The sequence below is a fragment of the Chelonia mydas genome, chromosome 13 (genome assembly GCF_015237465.2).
Source record: "Chelonia mydas isolate rCheMyd1 chromosome 13, rCheMyd1.pri.v2, whole genome shotgun sequence".
Lineage (NCBI taxonomy): Eukaryota > Metazoa > Chordata > Testudines > Cheloniidae > Chelonia > Chelonia mydas.
The window spans coordinates 15,873,889-15,890,570 of NC_051253.2; the positions used below are offsets into that span (position 1 = coordinate 15,873,889).

The 16,682-nt window shown below is 46.5% G+C and overlaps 1 protein-coding gene across 5 annotated transcripts in view; it reads left to right on the plus strand.

Annotated features, from left to right (window-relative positions):
* The first annotated feature begins 9,155 nt into the window (after nt 1-9,155).
* RIPOR3 (RIPOR family member 3) overlaps nt 9,156-16,682 on the plus strand; it is a 69,322-nt gene continuing 61,795 nt past the window's right edge. Inside the window, exons 1-2 of one of the 5 annotated variants that reach the window (XM_037915510.2) lie at nt 9,245-9,617; nt 13,917-14,018. The gene's annotated coding sequence lies outside the window, so the exon portion shown is untranslated. Of the gene's footprint in view, nt 9,618-13,916; nt 14,100-16,682 lie in introns of those variants that run through there. The other 4 variants (XM_037915507.2, XM_037915512.2, XM_037915511.2 and 1 more) reach the window with 4 other exon arrangements.

Below are 16,682 nucleotides of genomic sequence, written 5' to 3' on the forward strand. Positions count from 1 at the left end.
CATGTTTATGTGAGTGTGTGTCTGGCCTGGCAGTGGTGGGTCCGAAACATACTTCTGTGATTATTCCTGGGCATGGGCTGCTGTTGGCTAGAATACAGGCTTTTGCACCTATGTGTGCTTGTTTTGGATGCATCTTCATTATGAGCCTAAAACTGAGCGATGGCCCTAATTTATTGATTTGTTCTATTGGGGGGTGTTGCAACTAAGTAATCCGATCTGTCTTTTTTAAAAACGGTTTTTATCCTTTTTAACCTTGGACTTCCCCTTGCATAAAACAACTCTGGATTTGTTTAAAAGGAAAGTAATTAACTGAACAAAGTAGTGCTAATCACAGTGCTCTCATCCCAGCTATGTTTATAGCTTAATGATTTATTATCTCTTTTTATTTCTAAATTGGCTTGAAGAAAACAGTAAATAATATTTAATCCTTTCCATCTTCAGAGTACTTTACAAACATTAATTACTTAATCCTCACAGGTGGGTGTGTACTATTATCCCAATTTTACAGGTGGACAAGTTGAGACCCAGAGGGATTAAGGCTGTATCTATACAAGACTTTTTCTCTTAACATTTCCCATTGCTGCAGGTCCACCCGTAGTAGTGCTAGTATAGTCTGTTCATTGGTCAGAACTTCAGTTTTGTCTCATTCCCAGCGACAGAATTTAGACTGAAAACTCCACAGTAAGTTGTTTGATGACTTTATCTTCGTACCTGATGGGGAAAAGCACCTTGCACATTGTTAGCAGTATATAAATAATAATACTCACTCCAGGAGTGCCTTTTTGACTCTTCTATAGAACAGCATTAATCCAGAGGAAAGACTGTTAGCTACTGAGTCATCAAGACTTCTTGCAACTCTCAGACTGTGTCCACACTGCAACTGATGGTGTAATTTACAGCTTGTGTAGATGTACCTGCACTAGTTTTAACCTAGGCCTTGTCTCCACTACCAATTTTTGTCACCAAAACTGCCGGTTGTCGACCCAAACAGTGAGTGCATACACACTACTAGGCGACTTTTGTTGGGGAAAAGGCCCGGTTTTGGCAACAAAATACATCCACCCTCATGAAAGATTTACGTCTTTTTCCTCTATATTTTGGTCGACAAAGTGCGAGTGTAGACACCACGCTTCATTTCATTGCTTTAATTGGCCTCCAGGAGGTGTCCCACAATGCCCATCCTGACCGCTCTGGTCAGCAGTTTGAATCCACTGCCCTGCAGCCAGGTAAACAACCATCCACCCCTCCCCCTTAGAAGCCCTGGGAATTTTTGAAATTCCATTTCCTGTTTGCTTGGCCTGGAGAGGTCTCATTGCATCTTCCCAGATGACCATGGCGGGTTATCGCAGCAAACGCTCTCCCGCTTGGACCACTGCAGAGCTGTTGGATCTGCCAGTATATGGGGAGAGGAGGCTGTGCAGTCCCAGCTGCGCTTGAGCCATAGGAATTGGGATACTGACGGGGAGATTTCTTGAGGCTTGTGCGAAAAGGGCTATGATCGGGACACACTGCAGTGCAGAGCAAAGATAAAGGAGCTGAGGCAGGCGTACCATAAGGCGAGGGAGGCAAACTGTCGCTCAGGTGCTTTACCTAAGACCAGCCAGTTCTATAAGGAGCTGGATGCTATCCTTGGTGGCGACCCCACCTCCATCGCCAAGAGCCCTATGGATACTTCAGAGGGCACGGAGGCAGCAGAAAGAGGACCTAACCCAGAGGACAAAGTTATTGATCAAGAGGTGGAGTTAGATAAGGATGTGCAGCTCCCAGCGGGGTCACCTGATGGGGCAGGCAGCCAGGAACTGTTCTCCACTCCAGAGGTGTCTAGCCAGTCTCAGCAGTCGCTCTCCAGCGAACAAGAAGCAGGAGATGAAACTCCTGGTAAGTGGCTGTGGCTTGTCTAGTGCAAAGGTGGGTTTGGGGTATAGAAATGTGGGAGGCTGGCTGTGTTTCTGTGAGGTGGACATTTCCCTGTGTAGCTAATCGGTGTGGCAGAACAGGGTGTTGATGCACGCCGAGATCAAGAGAGATCTCCAGGAAAGTTTCCTGGGAGTACTCGGCAATCCTCTGCTGAGGGTTCCGTGGCAGAGCAGCTTTGTTCCTTCCCCCACTGTAGGAAACTTTCCCACGCCATTCAGCAATCACTTGTGCAGGGACCAAAGTGGCACATAGGCGAGCAGCATAGGGAGCAGGGTGGAAGCCACAAGCATGGAGTAGATGTACCCGTGTTTCCCTGCTTACCCTTAGCAGTGAGATGTCTGCTAGAATTACCCCTGCCTGTGGAAAAGTGTGGGAGAATTTTAGAATTTGTTCCCCAGAGTGCTGCGCCACAACCCTTTCAAAAAGTGTGTGCTCTTTTCCCCACGTAGAGCGCCCTCACCGCCGCCAACACTCACCAGGCTTTGAGTGTTCGCAGAGATGTGTGCCTTGCTAGGGTCAGTGAGAAAGTGATGGCAATGTTGCAAAAGGTGTATTTAACAGAAATGTTTCAATGCAGTGTGTGAATTTAACAATCCCACTTCTGTGCATTGGACCCTGTGTTTCACCAGATGTAGCCTTCAGGAACACCCCACGCACCCCGGCCGAGCGTCTCCACCAGATAAGAAAGCGCCCAAGACGCAGCAAAGAAGATATGTTCCAGGAGGTCCTGCAGTGCTGCAATGCAGAAAAAAAGTTGTGAAAGGAGTGCTGGGAAGCCGAACGGCAGGACAGAAAAGAGAATCACGCATTTGTTAAGGATGCTACTGAGCGGATGCTTAAAGTAATGGAGGAGCAAACGCAGATGCTGAAGTCCTTAATAATGCTGCAGACTGAGGAGATCAGTGCTCGACCTCCACTGCAGCACATTCAGAACTCTTTTCCATGCCCCCTGTAGGGGGAGAATTTCCATATTTCTGTTTTTGTTGTTAATACCCATACATCATTTTGAATTCCTGACAACAACAACTAGGAATCCATCTTTGCTGCCTTTCTTCCCCCTCCTTAGGGATAGTTTCCCGCCCTTTTTTGCCAAAAGGCGGGAAACCGGGCAACCATGTGACATGCAATCTGTCCAGTAACAGTAGGGCATATAAGGGCTAGCATGTCCGAGGGAGGGTGCTGCCCATCTAAGTGGCAGAGTGCTATACTCAGGTGTGTATGCCAGAGCACCGTGCCTTAGGGTTGTGGGAGGGTTTAACATACTTGCACGCTGAAGATCTCATCCAGATCTTACTTGCACCCATGACGCTGCAGGGAAGAAGGAAGAAAAATCACAGTTACCACTTATCAGTTGCCTGGGGTCCACTTCTCACCCTGCCAAGTCATCTGGTCGGTTCCGGACCCGCTTTGTGCCATGAGGTCAGGATGCTCCAGATAAGCTGTAAGAAATGGTAGAGACCTTTTAAGTCCTCCATATCCCTTACCTGACATCCGTCTTGGGGAGGGAGTAAACCCTTTTGGACACAGTATAGTTATAATGTCACCTTTACCTGTTTGTTTTACTTACCTGTTTTGGGAGTCCCTTAAATATACCCAGTTTTCTTACCTTGTTGAACTGTTGTTAGTCTAATAAACGTACTGAGTTTTACTCCTGCACTTCCTTGTTAGTTTTTACTTTGGGCAATCTTAAAATGCCGATGATAGAGGTGGGTAGGGAGACGAATCTCTTGACTGGTTTCCGGCCATTCTAAATCCAGTCAACACCCTCCCCCAACTCCGCCCACACATTCCTTTCCACCTTTTGGGACTTCTCGGTTTCCGCTTCACTTCACCCCCTCGGACAACTTTCACAATGACAGCTGGACCTACACACAGCTGTGAAAGTCTGCCCTTTCCTGGTTCTTCCTTTCCCACCAAGCATCTGTGTGTTTGTGTGTGCTATTTCCTGTGCAGTAAAAGCAAACTTTTATAATGGTAAATCATCTTTAATTTTTTTCTACAAGGTGAGATTGCAGGCAACGCCAATACACGCCCAGGCATTTAAATCACTTTATTACAGGAATATAAGGCCACAAATGTCACCATTGCCCCCTAGGAAAGCTACATGTAATGTAACATTGAAACAACTCAGACAGAGATATATGTTACTGGTGGTCACTGTCAAAGTGCTGCCTCAAAGCCTCCCTGATTCGAATAGCTCCCCTCTGGGCTCCTCTGACAGCCCTGGTATCTGGCTGCTCAGAATCAGTAACCAAGTGGTCTGCCTCAGCATTCCACTCCTGAGCAAACCTTTCACCCTTAGCTTCACAGAGATTATGCAACATACAGCAGGCGGCTAAGACCATAGGAATATTATCCTCAGTGAGGTCCAACCTGCCATAAGGGCATCACCAGCGCACCTTTAATCTGCCAAAGGCACATTCAATTGTCATCTGGCTCCTACTGAGACTGTTGTTGAACTACTCCTTAGTGCTGTCCAGGTGTCTCGTGTAAGGTTTCATGAGCCACAGCTGTAAGGGATACGCACGGTCCCCCAGGATCATTATGGACATTTCAACACCCCACACTGTAATCTTCTGGTTAGGAAAGAAAGTCCCCACTTGCAGCTTTCTAGACAGGCCAGTGTTCCTGAAGATGTGTGCATCATGCACCTTCCCAGACCACCTGCTTTGATGTCAGTGAAATGCCCATGGTGATCCACAAGTGCCTGCACCATGGAGAAGTACCTCTTCCTATTGATGTATTCTGTCGCAAGGTGGTCTAGTGCCAAAATTGGAATATGTGTGCCATCTATCGCCCCATCACAGTTAGGGAAACCCATTTCTGCAAAGCCATCCACTATTTCACACACATTTCCCAGAGTCCTTTGTAGCAGGATGCGATTTATTGCCCTGCACACTTGCATTAACACAGCCCCAACAGTCGACTTCCCCACTCCAGATTGATTCGCGACCGACTGGTAGTAGTCTGGAGTTGCCAGCTTCCACACAGCAATTGCCACATGCTTCTCTACTGAGAGGGCAGCTCTCATTCTGGTGTCCTTGCGCCGCAGGTCTGGGGCAAGCTCCGCACACAGTTACAGGAAGGTGGCTTTCCGCAAGTTCTGTAGCCACTGCTCATCAGTCCACACCTGCGTGACGGTAAGATCCCAACTTTCAGCGCTTGTTTCCAGAGCCCCAAAGTGACAGTCTACCCTGTGCACCTGCTCTGTGAATGCCCAAAGCAATCTCAAGTTGCTCCTATCCATGTCATGCAGAACGTCAAGCGCCTGCAAGTCTTCTTCAGTTAGGAACTTCACGATTAACTACACTGCCATCTGCGATGTCTTCATGACAGTTAACAGAGCACAGGAGAGCCGTGCAGGATCCATCCCTTCTCACAGATATGCCGGGGTGCACAGCAAAGAAGGGCCATTGAAAAAATGCTGTGAAAGAAAGCCAGAAGCCCATGGAGTGCTGGGACAGAAAGCAATGCATCATGGGACATTTAGCACTGTACCAAGATGTGCCATGATCTGCTCTGTCGTCCCATAACTCCTAGTGACAGAAGAACTGTGGGATAGGTACCCACAGTGCATTGCTCACACTGTTGATAATGGTGCCCCTACTGTGGATGCGATCTGCTGACAGAGGGAGCAAGTGTGAAAACAAAATCGTGATTTTTAACATGTTGACTTTTGGGTGTCAACGTCATTTTTGTCTACACAAATGGGTAGTGTAGACATGGCCCTAGTTAGCTTGCTGCAAATAGCAATAGGGAAGTGTTACCGTGGGTTGTAAAAGCCCACCTGGCCCCCTGGTTACATATGCGCATTGCTAACCTGCACTTAAGCCAATGCTGCTGTGTCCTCACTCCTATTTTTAGTGAGCTAGATATTAAAGCTAGCCTGGCTATGTCTACAGAAGCTGCAAATTACACCCCCACTGGCAGTGTAGATGTAGCCTCAGTTATTTGTTGGTTTCAGAGTAACAGCCGTGTTAGTCTGTATTCGCAAAAAGAAAAGGAGTACTTGTGGCACCTTAGAGACTAACCAATTTATTTGAGCATAAGCTTTCATGAGCTACAGCTCAGTTCATCGGATGCATACTGTCTATCCAAGTACTGACCCAACACAGCATGTGTATTCTAATAATATCACAACACAAAGTGACATGGCTGCTGCCAAGGTATACACAAGATATACGCAGGCTCCAGTAGACACTGTTCTCAGTACTGGTTCCAAGGGATCCAGAATATGTTGTCAATGAAATATGAATTCAAGGTGCCACTGTTCAGCTCAAAAGGAAATAGTGTGGGTTACTGTGTCCATCTGCAAATTCTTCATACACTTCCACTGACATTTTATGGCCCCCAGGGTCCATTAATAATATACATATTAAGAAAACTAATGGTTCCATTAAATTTCCGTCACATTGAAGACGCTGCAAAACTCAAATGTCATTGGTGTAACTGAGTTTAGAATCTGACCCTGTATCCTTAACACAGTCTTATGTGTCTAAGGTATTACAGTGCATATGTGATATATGAGCTTTCACACAAGATTAAGGATGGAACGTAATAAATCTCATATAAGCCATAGGTCTGAGATTTGTAATGTCTCACTGCAAACACAAAGAAAAATCCTTCTGCATAAGAGGGATAGGCTTTTAAACTCCCTTTAAATTAATGCAAAACAAAGGAGTCTCCCTTCAGATTAAATTTGGCAGGTCTGTTTAACATTACTTAAACAATGTCCCCCTCAGCCTCCAATAATGTATTACATTGAATTGTACAGGGAATTCAAAAAGTATCCAGTAGAGGGCAATATGCACATTACTTGTGCATCTGGTATTTTCAAATAGATTTACTAGGATGAAATCATACATGTAATCTATTCAGAATGAATGTTAAACATATTTGGATTATGTGAGTAGTTATTATGATTGATGTTAAATATAATTTTACTTTGTAATGATAGCATTAGCCTATGTCTATAAAAACAATTGTTTCATCGTACAATAACTAATCTTATAATTAAGATTGTTTAATAATTTATCCGCTTGTTATTTAAATCATAAGCCAAGGAAGCTAATAACTTTTAAAAAGACTACATAAAACCATGGATTATAAATTTTTAATAAATCTGTGAAGATTTTATTTCTCAATGTAATTTATAAATATACATCAAAGGTCATACCCATTTTGAAACAAGTGAATTTAAATATGAGAATACACATTTTTACACTGAAATAAACTTTTACTATTTACTAACCACTTTGTAACCACAATAAATTCTCTCTTTCTCTCCATATGTATCTATATCTGTCTCATACAAAACACAATCCCATTTTCCCCTGCAGGTCACTTTTATGACACATTTGGTTTATGGGAGTTCAGCCATTGTTGGAGCCCCCTTGGGCTTTCAAAAGATATCCTGACCTTCCCTCTGCTCCAACTCATCCCTTTCCATGTAGTCCAACTCCCAAGAAAAGACATGAGCATACAAAGGCTCCGATTCAGGAAGGTACTTAAGCAAGTGGGATTTTTCATGTAGTTCTGGATGTGCTTAACTACCTTCCTGGATCTGAAAGTCAGGATCCCTGTCTTTATGTTTAAGATTTGGTACCATCTCCCCTTCTTTCTACATTTCAGCACAAATATCTTCCTCCTACTTTCCATACCCCCTCAGCCCTTGAGCTCTTTTCTCAACCAGAACCTCCTGCCTTTCTGCTTTCTCTTCCCACTCTTATTTCCATGGCTTCCCTCATGCATTTCCTTGTGCCTGAAATGCCCTCCATAGCCAACTTCACAAGAAGAACCACCCCTCTCCTATTTCAATTCCTTCCTCAAAACACACATCTCTCTGCCATAAAGACTGACATGAACAGAGTATTAATCTTCTCCTCAGGGAAGCTTGTAAGAAAACAAATAACGTTGTCCTACTAGGTTCTTTTTACTGGGCCTGTCCTCACTAGGTGCTTTGAGAGTCTTCCTTGGTGGATTTTTTTTTTTTTTTTTAAGGTTTTAAACTCTGGGAGACAGGATGGAACATCTCCTGTTTGTTCTGAATGGTGCTGAACCCACCAGCAGGGCTGAACAAATCGAGAAGGCCCAAACTTGGCAGGTACTGAGCAGCCACATCTCCCATGAAAGGCAACTCAGTTACCTCACAGGACCAGGACCAGACTTCTGTGGTGACAGTGAAAGGCCTGTTACTTGGCTTCATTGTAAAAATGGTGCAGAAAACTAAGGTGAAAGCAAAATTGCAGCTCCAAAGCCTGGATTTAGATTGGGAGGCGACCTGCAAAGAGGGAAATATTGATTTGTGTGTTTGGATCTGTTATTTATAGGGTTTTGTTAAAAAGAAAAGGGGTGTGTGTTTGTGTGGGGGTGGTCTGGGGAGAAAGGGATGGGAATGGGAGATATGCTGTTGGTATTGTATGTTATAAATGCAGGCTTTTAACGGCGAAGTCTCTATGAGAGCTATGAAAGTGTGACATGACAAAAGACAAAAAAGAGTGAAAACTGAGCAAAACTGGCCTGTCTGCAGAAGTAAACTGGCCTGTCTGCAGAAGCAAAGGTGCCTGTTACTGACAGTTGGCAGGAGTGGGCAACCTGAGCCTGAGAAGAAGCCAGAATTTACCAACGTACGTTGCCAAAGAGCCACAGTAATACGTCAGCAGCCCCCCCATCAGCTCACCCACCCCGCTCCCAGTGCCTCCCACCCACCGGCAGCCCTGCAGATCAGCACCTCCCACTCCCTCCTCATACCTCAGCACTTTCCTGGCGTGCAGGAGGCTTGGGGGGGGGGGAGAGGAGTGAGGGCACTGCAGGCTCAGGGGAGGGGGCGGGAAGGGGTGGAGTGGGGGCAGGGCCTGTGGCAGAGCCAGGGGTTGAGCAGTGAGCACCCTCCGGCACATTGGAAAGTTGGCACCTATAGCTCCAGCCCCGGAGTCGGTGCCTATACAAGGAGCAGCAAATTAACTTCTGAAGAGCCGCATGTGGCCCCTGGTATAGGGAAGGGGTGCAGTGGAACCTGCCCCAAACATGGGCTAGCTGCAAGGGTAGCCCAGGGCAAACCAGGTTCAGCACCCTTTCAGAAGGGGGGATTAAAACCGAGGGAAAGGAGTGGGGTGGGCCGAGGAGAGGGGAAGAGTGTGAGACTAGGGACAGGGGAGAAGGAGGTGGGAGAGGTAGTGGCTAAGGATGCGGGGGAGAAAGGGGAAGAAAAGTTGGGAGAAGAAGGAAATGGGCAGTGAAAGGCAGGGGCCGGGGAGAAGGGGAGGTGGGAAGAGGGGCAGGAACGGGGTGCGGGCGGGCAGGGAGTCCGCCAGGGCCCAGCCTGTTTGCCATTAGCCTGCAGCACGGTGGGGATTGGAGGAGAGAGCGCCTGGGATGCTTCCTGATGAATAGCAGAGGGTCCGGGCCGTGACCGCAGGCTCAGCATGTGCTGGAGTCTCGCTGCACTTTCCCAGCCCCCCTGCCAGGATGGGGGGAGAGAGGGGGAGAGAGGCAGCGAACGGAACAGGGCGATCCGCATCCAGCAGCGCAACCAGCAGCCCGGAGCCGCCGCTTCCTGGAAGCAGAGGCTCGGGGGGCGGACGGGACAGGCAGGCTCGATAAGGCGGCGGCTATCGGGGCGCCAGCTGCGGGGCTGGGCAGCAGACAGCGCGCGCCCGGCGGAAGGTTCGGAGCCCGGGTCCCTCCCGCGCTGAAGGCAGGTAGGAGACACCGCGCTGCGCGGGGGCAGACCCTGCCGGCGGCTCCCCAGGTGCGGGGGGGGAGGGTGACCCGAGCTCGGGTGGCTGGGGGGAGCAGAGGGGAGGCGCTGCCCGCCGCCGGTGCACCCGCCCCTGTGGAAAGGGGCTAGAGACACCCGTGGGGGTTTTCCGGCAGGGGTCGGTGCACCTGCAGGGCGTGTGCATGCGGCTCCCAGGTGTGTAGCCACTCTGAGATGTGCCGGCACCTGTGTGTGTGTGTGTGTGTGTGTGTGTGTGTGTGTGTGTGCGGGGGGGGGGGGGGGTTACAGTCACCAGCCACGCTCATGCATCGAGCTGTAGGAGGGGCACAGGCCCCGAGGGCTGCAGATGCACCTACAGGGGGTGCCCAGCCACGAAGACACGCAGCTACCCTTGAGGAGGGTGTAAATGCACGCGCCGGCGAGACCCGAGGAGCCGGAGGAAGCGGATGGCTGTCTGCGGCAGGTGGAGAAGCAGGGCAGAGGCACAGGACCCTGCTTCTTCGGATGTGTCATTGCCTGGGCTGGTTACATTGGAATGACTCTTTTTTGGCTGCATGGAGATTGTTTTATTCGCTCATAAATATAGCCTCAGGTGTTGGGTCTCAGGCCGGTTACATTTTCCCGTTGACAATGTTTAGATTCTCTGTAAAAAATGTGTCGATTCAGTTGGGCCATATGGCAATTGAACTGGTCATCAACTAAGGCAGCGCAGGGTTACTGGGGGAAAAATAAAGTTTTGTATTTGTGTTGGAGAGCGTATGGGATGGTGGTCGGGGCACAGGGCTGGCATTCAGCACTCCTGGGGTCCATTCTTGGCAACGGAACCAAGTCTTAAAATCCCTCTGTGCCTCCGTTTCCCCAGGCTGTAAAATGGGGATAATTTTCAAACCTATTAATGAGACTTAATTATTAATTATTAATTATTTTTTGTAATGCATTAATGAAAGGCTTTATGGGAATGAAAGGAGGATTATATAGAAGGATAACAAACTATGTAAAATTCCCCTTGAGGGATATTTGGTATTGAACATGGTGACACATGTCCTAAAAACAGCTATTTGACAGTGGAGGCTAATGGAACCTGAATCTGAGAACACCTCACACACGAATCTAGTCTTGGTGTTGCTATTGATCCTCCTCATGCTCTTCATGTCACTGCCTCTGCTCTTCATGTCACTTTGCTGAGTGAGTGACACATGCGCTGCATGCAGAGTAGAGAAGAGGCTGCACAATACACACCAGGACAAGATAGACCTGATGTTAATGAATGGCAGCTCAAATCCCACTTGTTTGCCTAAGGGATGGGGAAGTGAGTCACTAAAAATACATACACCCTGCATATGATATGACATTGCACAACTGGCCTGGTATTCAGTGGGGTCTTCTAAAGGATGAAGTATCCAGCCAGCATACTGGATCAGGAGGATTGGTGGACTGTCCTGGGATCGGTTTCAGAGTAGCAGCCGTGTTAGTCTGTATCTGCAAAAAGAAAAGGAGGACTTGTGGCACCTTAGAGACTAACAAATTTATTTGAGCATAAGCTTTCGTGAGCTACAGCTCACTTCATCGGATGCATCAAAGCTTATGCTCAAATAAATTTGTTAGTCTCTAAGGTGCCACAAGTCCTCCTTTTCTTTTTGTCCTGGGATGGCAGCTCCAGTATCCCTATCTTGTGCTCTGCCTTGGAATCGGTTTGTAGCAGAAGCAAAATACTAATATTTCTATGTGGATGACATAGAGTCAAGACCTGGGAATCATAGGCCAAACAGTGGGATGTGTCCAGGGCTTCTCTATGAGGGAATGTAGGAAGAAGAGGATTCCTTTCTGTCAGACGAGAGCCCTCTGTGTTCCCTAAAACTTCCCTCCACAGGGGCAATGGTTAGTGGATCCATGTAGCTGCTGTTCTACCAACCCCACCCCATTTCCCCCCCCTTGAAATTTATCCCTTTGCAAATGCAAGATCTAGTTTCCCAAAAGAGAACCTGGTAGGTGTTTTCTTCTTTTTTGATTGTAAAGCACCTACAAGATCCAGTGTACTTGGAGGGAAGGATGATGGATCACAGGAAATGTGTCCTGTAGAGATGCTTGAAGGGTGAGAGGGTGAAGGTATGGAGGAAAAGGGCAGGATGGGGGTTCCCGTCATATACAGTTGTGTGAAATAAGGCAAGGAGTTAAGTGTGGGAGAAGGACCCAAAAAGAGTTGTTCATTATGAAGTTTGGGTGGAGCAAAGGAGAGGGGAATTGGAAGGAAAGAAGATATTTTATATATAAAAATGTCAATAAATACATATGTAATATTAGCTTTACTAAACATTTTAAACTAATGTTAAAATTATCTAATACACAGGTTAAAAAAAGAGTTTCTATACATGTGGGTATAATGCTTAAATTATCCCAAAGTCCAAAGTTTGGTTTAAAAAGTCATAAGGCCAAGAGGAAGTGAATAGTCAGAACGTAATTATCCAAACTGTAGTTTGCTCAGTACAAGATTTTGAATGATGACTGTCTGATGACAAACCAAAGTTACACACAGAGTAACTCTTGCAAAAAGCATCAGCAGACCTTTACTCAACACATCCCTACGATCCTGAGTTTCATTTTGATCTGAAGACGGCACTTCCAACAGCACAACAGGGACATACAGAGCCATTTCTGAAATACCAATTTTATCCTCTTTTTCTAACTTTTCCATTTATGTTGCCAGTTTGTTCTCTCCAAGCACCAATATTTAAACCAATATGTCTTCAAAGACAGAAGGCCTATAGCCATGATTTCTGTGGAGTATGGCTGCAAGGGAAAAATTGATATTCAGCCAGTCATTGAATTTGATCATTAGTGATGGAGGGAACTCTGTGATGATTTTGTTTTCTTCATCACTGGTGCTGGAAATGCTATAATCATAGTGTACAGATCCAGTTTATCTTTTAATTGAGCAAGAAGTAGGTTCAGCTGTTTCAAGTTAGGTGATAAAATCTGTTTCACAGGGAACTTAAAGTGCTATAATGGTAGTTGTTTTCACAGTGTTTTACTACTGCTACTCCACGCTGAGCCAATGAGTTAAGTGAAAGAGAAATGGATTCTGTTGTGGCTCTTGCATTATGAATTAAGTTTCAACTCCATTAGTTTTTACCTTGAGGTGTCCATCTCAACTGCAGCCTAACTAGATCACTAAAGGGCCTCATTGGGTCATAGTCACTGGTGATAATGTATTAGCCTGAAAGAACCTAGCTTGCCTTTCAAAACCCAAGCTGAATTTGAAGGGCTGGCTGGTAGTTATAAAACACCCCCACCCCTCCATCTCTTTACTTGTTAACTGAGCAAATTTGATCTCAAGGCACTGGGAGACAATAGTTTGACATAGAGTCATTGGGATGCTATTGTTAGCGACATTTCAGAGCAGAACTATATGGTAAGTATACTTATTGTGAGGTTGCTTAATTATAACAACCAACAGGGAAAGAAGATGAGAAAAGATCAGAATAAATCTCTACCAAGGAAATGTAGCCTTACGGTTAAAGTACATGATTGGGAATCAGGGTTACTGGGTTCTACCCCTAGTTCTGTCCTGGTCTTTCTGTGTAACTTTGAATAAGTTGCTCAGGGTACAACTTCTTACGTGTTCACCAATTTTGAGTGTCTCAGTTTCTGGTACCTTAGAGACTAACCAATTTATCTGAGCATAAGCTTTTGTGAGCTACAGCTCACTTCATCGGATGAAGTGAGCTGTAGCTCACGAAAGCTTATGCTCAAATAAATTGGTTAGTCTCTAAGGTGCCACAAGTACTCCTTTTCTTTTTGCAAATACAGACTAACACGGCTGCTACTCTGAAACCTGTCAGTTTCTGGTGGCTCAATATGAGATACACAAGCCATGAGTTTTAGTGGTGCTCAATACCTACAACTCCAGCTAAAGTCAGTGGGATCTGTGGATCCTCGGCACCTCAGTAAATCATGCCCTACAGGTGTCAAGATAAGCAACCAAAAATAGAGGCACCCAAAATTAATGGCCACTTTTGAAAATTTTGGCCTAAGCAGTGTGCCTCAGGTTTCTCATCTGTGAAATGGTGATAATACTGCCGTGCAGTAAGGGTTAGTCCGTGTTTATATAGCTCTTGGAAGAAGATAAGTACTAAGTATTGTTAGTTTCTCCATTATCCAGGAGGACTTTACTCCTGAGAGCATTCTGCGCCAAAAAAATTAAAATTCTGCACCAAAAAATTAAAAATTATGTGCACAATATTTTAAAATTCTTCAAAATTCTGCAAATTTTATTTCTCAGTTAAATGTGAAGGCTCCAGCATGGCACTGGGGAGCACAGGCCACTGGCTGCATGGTGGTGGAAGAGCACTGTGCAGCTCACCCCCAGGGCACAGACTCAGCGGTGAGATGGCACCCAATCCAGAAACAGTGCAAGGACCGTGCCCGCCCCAGAAACATCCCGGGCCCTGCCCCTCCATGCCAGGTGCACCAGGCGTGGGCAGGCAGGCTCTGTAAGGCAGGATCCAAGTGTGGAGGGACTTAGTGTGAAGGGTTCCAGCTGTGGGTTGAGAGGGGTCTGTGTGGGGCAATCTGGGTGCAGGCGGCTCAGTGGGGAAATCCAGGTATGGGAGGGATCTGGATGCACAGGGGCTTGTTGGGGGGTTCTGGATGCAACGGGACTCTGCGGGGGGGGGGTCCAGGTGAAGGTGGTTGGGACTCAGCGGAGGGGGGGTCCGGGGTGGGGGCTCATGGGGTGGGAATCCAGATGTGGGTCCAGATGCTGGGAGAGTGGGACTCAGTGGGGTGGGAATCCAGGTGCAACTGGATGGGACTTGATGGGGTGGGGATCCAGGTGTGGGTGGCTTATCGGGATGGTCCAGGTGCAGGGGGATTGGGGCTCATCGGGGAGGTTCTGAGGGCGGAGCAGGTGAGGCTCATTGTGAGGGTCTGGGTATGAGGGGGTCTGGATGCACGGGGGTTGGGAGGATGGGGGTGCAGCTCCCTGCACAGGGATCCCTCTCCCTGCAGCTGAGGAGCGATGGGTGCAAGAAGTGGGGTGGGGGAAGTTTGCAGAGCTTCCTGCAGCTGGGGGAGAAATCTGGGGTTGGGTCTGACCTGGCCTTGGATCCCCTGCCCAGCACTGACTAGTAGCTGAGCCCGACACAGGGTAGGAGCCACCAGCCAGGTCTTCTTCAGTCCCGCCCCCAGCCCCACAGTGATTTACTTCTCCGCCGGCTGCCCTGGTCACCCAAAACGTACTGCTGGGGAGGGTTGCATGACCGCTCTTGTGGCTTCCCTTTGCTTCCCTGTCATAATGTCATTTTTCTGTGGGGAAGCAAAGAAATCTGCAGGGGACATAAATTCTGCACATGCGCAGTGGCGCAGAATTCCCCCAGGAGTAGGACTTCTATCTGTGATCAGGATGAGATCTTTGCTTCTCTCAGCTGTGAAATAACATGAGAGTTTCTCACACACTGAGCAGAAATGGTGATAACTAAATGTTCTTCATTTTGTTTAAAAATACAGTCCCAAAGGATTTTTTTCCCCCCAAACGATCCCAGGAACACTTTCAGTCTTGTTGTTTACAGTGAAGCATGAGAATCAACAGCAAATATTCTATGTCATTGTGGAGGCAGAAAAGGGTATGTGATCACATGTGTCTGCAGAGCTATCTGTGCTTCACATTCTTGCAGACAACAAACAACAACATAGCTCACTCTTCCAAAATAGTTAACATTCTGGCCCAGAGTTACAGTACCAGATGTGTTGCCACAGAAACAATTTAAAGGGAGAAGGACCTTCAAGTGAATAGTCTTTATAGTGGTAAATATAAAAGTTATATACATATTTCAGAGACTGTAGGGGTTTTTTTGTATGCGTGTATATGTGAGACAGAAAGAGTAGGGGGGAATTGTACTTTTCCTTTCCTACATCTGTTAGCATTTTAAGATTCTCCATACAGGACTGGAAATTGAAGAATACTCTATTAGGGACATGATTTATGCACCTTAGAGACATTTTTATTAAATCCTGACTGGATTTTATAAACTTTTTTTCCTTGAAAAGCTGTGCATTTTGCTAGCTGATTTATTCAGCCCCATTTGCAACGTGCTTTGGAAGCAATTTCAAATAACAGTTGTTTCTTTGAAAGTAAAGAAGCGAATCTGACTACATAGAACTAGACCAGATTTTGATGCTGACAGTTACTAGCACATTCTAACCTACAACAGTTGACATGTTGATGAAAAGAGGGAATCTAGTTGGGAAATAACTTTGTTTTATCTCACATGGGAAGGCTTGGAATATATGTCACTGAGGTCCCTATAACAGTTGCAGCTTGGGAAGGATCAGGAGTATGAAAATGGTGTTGGAGGTGGCATGTGCAGAGAGGAAAGGCAGATGTGTGCGAGCGTCTCTATGGCACTGGATAGTTGCCACAGGCAACATGCCCTCCTCTCTATTGCCACAAACTCATATTGCAAAATGTGACATAGGTTGCTTAACTCCCTCTGCACGGCTTTTACATGCCACAAAGGGGGCATACGCTTCCAGGAGCGGCACACACTGCCTGGGGTAGCATAGCAAGGAAAATTTACATTAGGAAAGGTTTGCTGATATAGCTGTGTCAGCAAGCCATGCTAATGTAGACACAGCTTATATTGGCAAAAAAAAGTGCTTTTGCAGGTATAGTTTATATATGGTATAGCTTATATTGGTTTCCTGAATGAAATAAACTATATCAGCAAAAGCACTTATATGTCAGTCTGCAGTAGGGCTTTTGCTGATATAGAAATGTCATAAAAAAAAATCACATCCCTAACTGATGTTACTATACTGGCAAAAGTTTCTAGACCTGTAGGCCTGGCCAAAGAGTCTGGAAATAATGTAAACAGGCCAAGCTCCACAAAAAATGGCTCTTTTGTTTTCACATTTATTTGTCATTCTTGCCACTGAAAGGCCTTGCTCCTTGCCAGCTTTGCAACCCTACTATCTCCGCACTGAAGAAAGCAACATCAGTGATTTCCCCACTGAAATCATGGGTGAAATCCTTGCCCCATTGATGTTA